Source organism: Camellia sinensis, chromosome 2, assembly GCF_055761805.1.
Source record: "Camellia sinensis isolate YWXY chromosome 2, ASM5576180v1, whole genome shotgun sequence".
NCBI lineage: Eukaryota > Viridiplantae > Streptophyta > Magnoliopsida > Ericales > Theaceae > Camellia > Camellia sinensis.
This window is the reverse complement of record NC_138962.1, coordinates 100681061-100689122: the sequence shown is the minus strand read 5'-3', so window position 1 is coordinate 100689122 and position 8062 is coordinate 100681061.

Sequence of the window (8062 nt, the reverse complement as noted above, 5' to 3'; positions counted from 1 at the left end):
TATAAACTTTTCCAAAACACTTCTTACCCCCACCAAGACCGCTAAAAATGCCACTCATATGTTTTACAGCATTTTGCATCATATGCCATGTGCATAGCCTATGATATGTGTTAGGCATCACATATGAAATAGCCTTAGCCATTGCTGCATCCTGATCTGTGAAAATAGTTTTTGGATGTTTATTTGACATTGCCTCTAAAAAAGTTTTAAGCAACCATATAAACGAATCGGTTATTTCATCATACATCAATGTAGCTCCAAAAACAATGGTCTCTCGGTGGTTATTGAAGCCAACGAAAATAGCAAAAGGTCGGCTCTCTTTATTAATCTTGTATGTTGTGTCAAATGTTACAACATCCCCAAATTGACCGTAGTCAATTATCATTCTAGCATCTGCCCAAAAAATATTTGTTATTTGCTCTTCAGTATGCAACTGCACAGAATGAAAGAATGAACGATTTTGTACCATCTGATCTTGAAAATACTTCATTATGCTCCATGCTTCACCAAATTCCAACATTCTTTGTCTTTTTGTTCTTAAATAATTCTCTTGATCTTTTTTCAAAAACCCAACACATTCCCTTTCACCTGCCTCTCTACCCATTAACTCATAGGATCACCTAAGAGGTATCCCACAGTCGTCTACCAAATTTATTTCAATATATTGAGAGGTGGAAATTTTTCTTTGGGAAGGAAGCATATGAGCACATGCACTTACTACAAGGGGATGGTTGTGTGTTTCTAAAAAATTGATAACTCTATACTTCCCAATTTGCCTAATTAATTTAATGCTCATCAAAGCACCACAACCGGTCCTTGTCTCCACCCTAGGAATCCTTACAGAAAAATCTCTTTTATCTGATTTTCTTAGACCCTCCTTAGAACAAACAAATGTCCTTGAAGTAATTTCACCGGTCTTACTTTTGTGAGCATATTCTTTTCTAATACTAAATCCCACTCTTCCTCCATAATAATTATAAAATTCATAAGCTGATTGTTCAGAGTCAAATTCCATACCTAATATGGATTTACATTGTGTATCATCCTCGCCATGAACATCCATTTGGGTAGCAATTGTTAAATCATCCATCTTCGATATATCCAGTACCTAAAATGCAAAAAAGTAAACATGATTTTTTATCTAAGAAATATGTGAAAGCAGTACATGGTTTAATGTTCTTAAATGATATTGAGGCTCTGTTTTACACATTAATGTTCTGTTCCATACTATCTACAAAATCAATTTTTTCTTTTTCTAAATATTTGATTTGTGGAAAAATGATTGTCTTCTCCTAAATCAATAAAAAAACTTTACAAAGTATCTAAAAGCCTAACCTTGATTGATATGACAAATCTGTTTCTGCTTAAGAGTGAAAAAAATCTGTTCAGTGAAATATGAGCATCATATACATACCAGATTTTAGGTGGGTTTTCTAAAATTACTAGATTTATGAGCATATATAAATGAGTTCTCAAACAGACAAATTGTTGCTAATCTGTTTAGTGAAATATGTGAAATATATAAATGAGATTTATATATGCTCATTTATAAATGAGCATATATAAATGAGCATGAAAACAAGTTTTGGGTTCTCAAACAGATTTTACGTGGGTTCTCAAACAGACTAGCAAACATATATAAATGAGCATCTAATTATAAATGAGCATATAAATAAGCATCTAACTTCCAGATTTTCACCATGATTCACACCCATGTTTGCAAGTCCATGATTCATTGAGGCATTTCATCATACACTTGAAATGGATTTGAACCAAAAAAAAAAACGAAAAATAAAATACTACAAATCTAACCTTTGGTGTCTACAATTGTTTAGGTAAACAAAGATTTTCAAACGATGGAGTCTAGGGATGGTGAAGCCTTCCACCGTCAAACGATTATAACTGGAAAAAAAACTGAATCATAGATAGGGGACTAGGTTCTGAGAAAGAGAAAGAGGGAATGAGGGATTGGGTTTTAAATTTATGAAAAAGGCGGGAGAAGCGATCTGAATCTGGATATGTAATTCAAAATAAAAAATAAAAAATAAAACTTTCCGTTACATACCTCCATTTGGCCAAAACGATAGAACTTGGCGTCGTTTTGTTTGTTTCTTGAGCTTCACATACGTGGCTCCCTTCTCACCCGTCGAATCCGTTGTCGCCACGCTTCTCCATCTGGTGGAATGGTTGGAGGAAGCCAGACCATAAAGCGCTGGAGAGGAGGTGAATCCAAAATATTTAGGAGCTTTAAATTATGAGCTTTAAAAGAGTTTTAGGGAGTGAGTCCCACTTATTGATGTGATGTTTTTGTTTTAGTTTTTTTTTTTATTATTTTAATTTCATCTCATTAGTGTTCAATTAAAACTCTCAAATTAGAGGGATGAATCATTGTTGTATCTTGATGTGATATTTTAACTTTTTTTTTTTTGAAGTTGTTAATTTAGTAAAGCTCTATTTAAAATTTTATTTTAGAGCTATCAATCACTGCGGTTATGTTTATGATTATGATTTGATAGTAGAAAGAGAGGGCCTTGATCTATCTGAAATTATTTGATACAGTCACATAATGTATTATTAAATATGTTTTGATTTATAAAAAAAAAAATTACACTTACACCTTCTAAGATTTGAATTTAATATATATTATTTTTAATGTTTGAGAGATTACACTAATTCTCTGTCATTTATAGGGTAATTTGTAAACAAATTGGGCCGAGCTAGGAAAAGTCTTCTTTGGAAGTTGGGCCACACAATGGGCGAGATAAGAGCTGGTGGAGCTCGGTCTTGGGCTAAGAAGACACTAGGCCGGTCAGAGATGGGTTGCCAGGGCCTAGACCTAACTATCTTAAGGTAGTCCTTTATTGGACCGAGATGTTGTCAATAGAGAGAACCGAGCTGTGCGTAGCTCGGCAGGGTGCCATTCGATAGATCGGCTTCCAGTCACACGGCCCGAATGACAGGGGACCGAGATAAGGTAGCTTGGTCAGGAATGTATATCCTAGCATAAGGAGTGTGACTTTTAGGAGGACTCTGCTAAGGAGAGTAGAGTCTTACTAGGATTGTGCAAAACCATCTCACTTGGTTAGTAGTGAGTAGAAGTGTGACTCCTGGGAGGACTCTGCTAAGAAGAGTAGAGTCCTATTAGGATTGTGCAAACTATCTCACTTGGTTGGTAGTAAGTAAGGTGTGTGATTCCTAGGAGGACTCTTATAAGGAGAGTTGGAATCCTACTAGGATTGGGCCAGGCCAAGTCTATAAAAGCTCATAGCAGGACCTATGGACAGGTATCACAATCACAATTCTTACTTTAGAATAGATAGAGCTTATTGTCTATTGTCTAGTTGTTGACTTAGGCATCGGAGGGGTTTCCGGCACACACCCGCCGGCTAGCTCACATTTGTGTTTTCAGGAAGTAAAGCGACGACGTTTGGAGAAGCGCAAACTTGATCAACAGGATCATACGAGAAAAATTATTTCATGCTCGTACAGTCATTATAATTATTTAGAAAAAATGAAAATATTGAACTCATGCACTATCTCTTTTCTTACTTTACTTTACTTTTTTTTTATTTTTTTCCCATTCTTTTGCTTTATTTTTTTTTTTTTTCAATATATGCAATAAGATAGCTCGACTAGGATGATAATAGATGCCTGTCAAAATTGCTGTGAAATTTGCAATAATAAGATTCTGCAATGAGACTGAAATATTAATTTAAGATATTCGTAACAATGAATTCATGTTTGGAGATTTTAGAAAGTTACCGTTCTAGTATATCGTTACTTAGGAGTTTACAATTCGAACTCCAAAAGATGTGTGATTGAAATATTTGAGTGTTTATGTAATTTTGCTTGCCACGGGATTAAATGAGTTATAAGAAAAACAAAAAGTAAGAGTTTTTAGGCAGATAAGTCCTACACATGGGATTTATGAAAAAAAAATTCTTGCAATTTTCATGTACTTGTCATATATTTTAATATTTTTTTTAACACAGTGGTTATCATTTTCTTGTTTGAAATTGTTCAAACCTATTATAAATTGAATAAATTGAAAAAGTGGTATAATTATGATTTAAATTTTGCCTTCATTTAGAATTTAGGATTTTAGACTTGTGTTTATGTTTATTTATTTATGGATAGAGAGATTTTTAGCTATTACTTAGTTTTTAATATTTGTCTTAATTTATAAAGTGCTAGTTGAAAGTGATTTTCAAGAAGATGTGGTGGCCGAAGGTGTTTATAGCCGGTAAGAGATAGTTGATGGTGATGGCAGGTGATTAGCGATTGAGGGCCTCATAATTAACCCATTATATATATCATAAACATGCATTATTTAAAGAAGACAATTAATTAATTCATTCATCAGAGTATTACTAAATAAAGCATTACATGTAACATCGAATAAAATGCCCTACAGGCTTACATCTTTCCAAGCCAACACTTGGGTTCAAAAATATGAGTTCTAATCTCAATACAAGAAAAGCCCTAGGCTTGAATGTTTACATGTACAAATAAATATCAACTATTAACTAAAGATAATCTTCTTCAATCCAGATGCCAAACCCTCCCAAGCTAAGTCCTTGGAGGTAGTTTATCGCCTGAACCTGAAAATGATGTTCCCATAAAGGGTGAGCCACAGCCCAGTAGAGATATACTAAACCACATATAAGCAATGAATAAAGCAATAGCATTCAACAGATGGTCAACCAAAATAATCAATTACTTCATTTTACAGTCTCATGACACTATTGCCAAAGATACGTTTTACTTTCCAATTTTATCCATATGGCTCAGAACCTGGCCAAACTTACAACAGTGAATCACATATATCATATTCACATCCTTCCATTATCAACAACAAATGAGACTCAAGCTCATATCAAACACTTCATACTTCCAGATTGATACACATTTTAGTGCTGTATCAATAAAACACTTCTATATAAATAAGCACACATAAAAGTGATGCTAATGGAGTCCATCCCCTATCTCCTCCCAAACAAAATCCGGTTTAGAGGTCCATCCCCTATCTTCCCCTAAACCGTGGAGTACATCCCCTATCTCCTCTCACACACAAAACAATGTATGCAAATGCAATGCTCAATCAATACACGTATTTTCTGTATCAATGCCATAGTCAAAATTAATGATTTAACCAATGTGATTAGTTTCAGTTATTCCTAATCCACATGCAATGTCTACAACAATCACAACTATCCTCCACCGATAGCCCAAAACAGTTATTTCTAAACTGAAAATAACCATGTCAACAATTCAATAGACAAATGATACCAACTACCCAATTATGCCATTTAATCAATAAATTCCCCAATTCCATGAATTTAACCCTCTTTTCCCAATTCCATGAATTACTTATACAAATTAATTCAATAATACAACTAGGGTTTTTCCCAAAATTTACCCAAGTCTTCCCAACATATCAAAATATCAAAACTTAGAACAAAACCTATAAAATGGAGTAGGAAATCCCTACCTCAAAGAAAATAACCCGAATGGAGAAGATAGAGATAAATGCCCAAATTCCAATGTGCTCCAAATCACAAAATGTTCATATTAGAATGAAGCCCAAGCCGTCCTCTATCTTTCTAATGAAGGATCTAGGGTAGAAATACACCCTAAGTGGATCAAATCTAAGAGAGAAGGTGAATAGGGAGAGAGAGAAGTCGGACCTAGGGTTTGGAATCAAAAAGAATGTGAAAAAGACTGATCAAAATCCGCTGTTGCGTATATAAACTGGACAGGCTCGCTCGAGCGAAGACTTGGTCGCTCGAGCGACCAGACACAGAGAAACTACGCTCGAGCCAAGGAAACCTTGCTCGAGCCAACAAGCCAAAATCTCGCTCGAGCGAAAGAAAGCTCGATCGAGCGAAGAACTCAAACCCTCAGGTCTGTAACCAGACATACGCTCGAGCGAAGGAACAATTGCTCGAGCGAAGAACGAACTAACTCGCTCGAGCGAATAAAAGCTCGCTCGAGCCAAGAATGCAAAGCTACAGGTCCAAACCTGAAACAAACTCTCGCTCGAGCTACCAAACCCCGGCTCGAGCGAAGAACCAAAAACAACATCTCGCTCGAGCGACAAACTCCTCGCTCGAGCGAAGATCCAAAATACTGGACAGCAACACTTGATTTCTAAACCCAACCAACCTGAAAACAAACCTGCCCAACACATCCTATAATTCCAAATGAGAAATAAGGGACAACAACAACCGTTATACAATGACAGGATCTACGGAACCTAAGTCCGGATACAATAATCAAATGGGAGAAGACCGGGGTCGCTATAGCGAAGGAGGTTATCAGCGATGGTAGCTAATAACAATGAGTAGGGATGGCAACGTAATAGGTTTGGAACGAGTTTGTCATCTTCCGTCCCTATCCCCGCCCATATCATAGCGGGGAGTGCGGGAAACGAGTTAATTTTGTAACTTTACAAATAAATTTTTTTAGTAAAATTATAAATAATAATTTATAATTAATGAGAGTTAAAATATGTATTATAATAGATAAATGAGTGAAAATAAATATTAACTATAATATTTTAATATTCTACTTTTATTATATTAAAAAAATTAAATTATATATATAAATATATTTAATAAATAAAAGGGCAAACTTTACTTTACTCTCTATGGTTTGGGTCATGTGTGATTTACCTCCTTAACATTTGGAAATGACCACATAACATTCACTTGATTGTGGACTGAAATGCAATGTTTGGCCCGTTAACGATTTAATAAAAAGACTAAAATATCCCTGTATATAAGTAATTAACTTAGGTGTGTGAACTATGCATATTTTAATCATTTATTTGAATGGTAAAGTGTACTTTAACCACTTGTACTTTATTTTGTGTGTGATTTACCTCCTTAAAATTTGAAAATGAGTACATAACTTCCTTATTTTGACATGTGTTTCACACTTGCTGTTAAGTTGGACAGAATGTTTAACTGTGCATTTTAGTTCACAAATCACGTGGAGATTATGTGATCATTTCCAAACGTTAGGAGATAAACCGCATTTGATTCAAACGACAAGGAGTAAAGTAAAATTTGTCCTAAATAAAATCGAGGCGGGAGCAAAGGTAAAAAATAGAATCAATTTAATAGATTTTGTAAATTGTTTACAATGCTTCTTTTGAGAAGTGACTTGTAAACTAATTTATTAATTTTTTAACTTATTTAAATTACATTATTTTTTTATTTTTTATATATTTTTTCATAATAAGAAAAAAAATTAATTTATTTATCATTTCTTAAAACAACCTTAAAATGCTTCCATCATGCATAATAATGTTGATGTGTAACTATAAAATAAAAAATTAAATTAAAAAATATAAAAAATATTATAAAAATATTATATTCATCGAATTTGATGTTATTCAAATGGATTGTCCAAATTTATTCATATTGATTATTTCAGATCAATTGTGAGAGGGTAATTTGTAAACAAATTGGGCCGAGCTAGGAAGAGTCTTCTTTGGGAGTTGGACCGCGTAATGGGCCGAGATAAGGGCTGGTGTAGCTCGGCCTTAGGCCAAGAAGACATCTCATATTTTGGGTTTGGGCCGAACTATGGACCGAAGTATCGGTAGAAAGAGGACCGAGCTAAACGATATCTCTACAGGGCGTCATCTCGAAGTCAAGACTGATAGTAGTGCTTAAAGTATCACAGAGCCGAAGTAACTTGGCTAACCGCAATGTTAGCCAAGGTAAAGATGTCAGCCGAAATAAGTGGGCTTGGTGGTTAGCCGAGGTATTGGTGAGGATGTCGGGCTTGGTATAGCTCGGCCGCCGGTCTTGGTATAGCTCGGCTGCCGGTCTTTGTATAACTCGGCCGAGCGCCATCTACATCATTACTTAAGTGTGTGACCGAGGTAACTTAGCTCGGTGTGGTTGCAGCAGCTTATTAAAATGAGGTAGCATCAATGGCAAGGGATAGCATCCGTTAGATCGGCTTTCGATCATACGGTCCGAAAGGGCAGGGGACCGAGATAAATCAGTTCGGGCAGGAATGTATAACCGAGGTAAAAGGTTCAGCCATC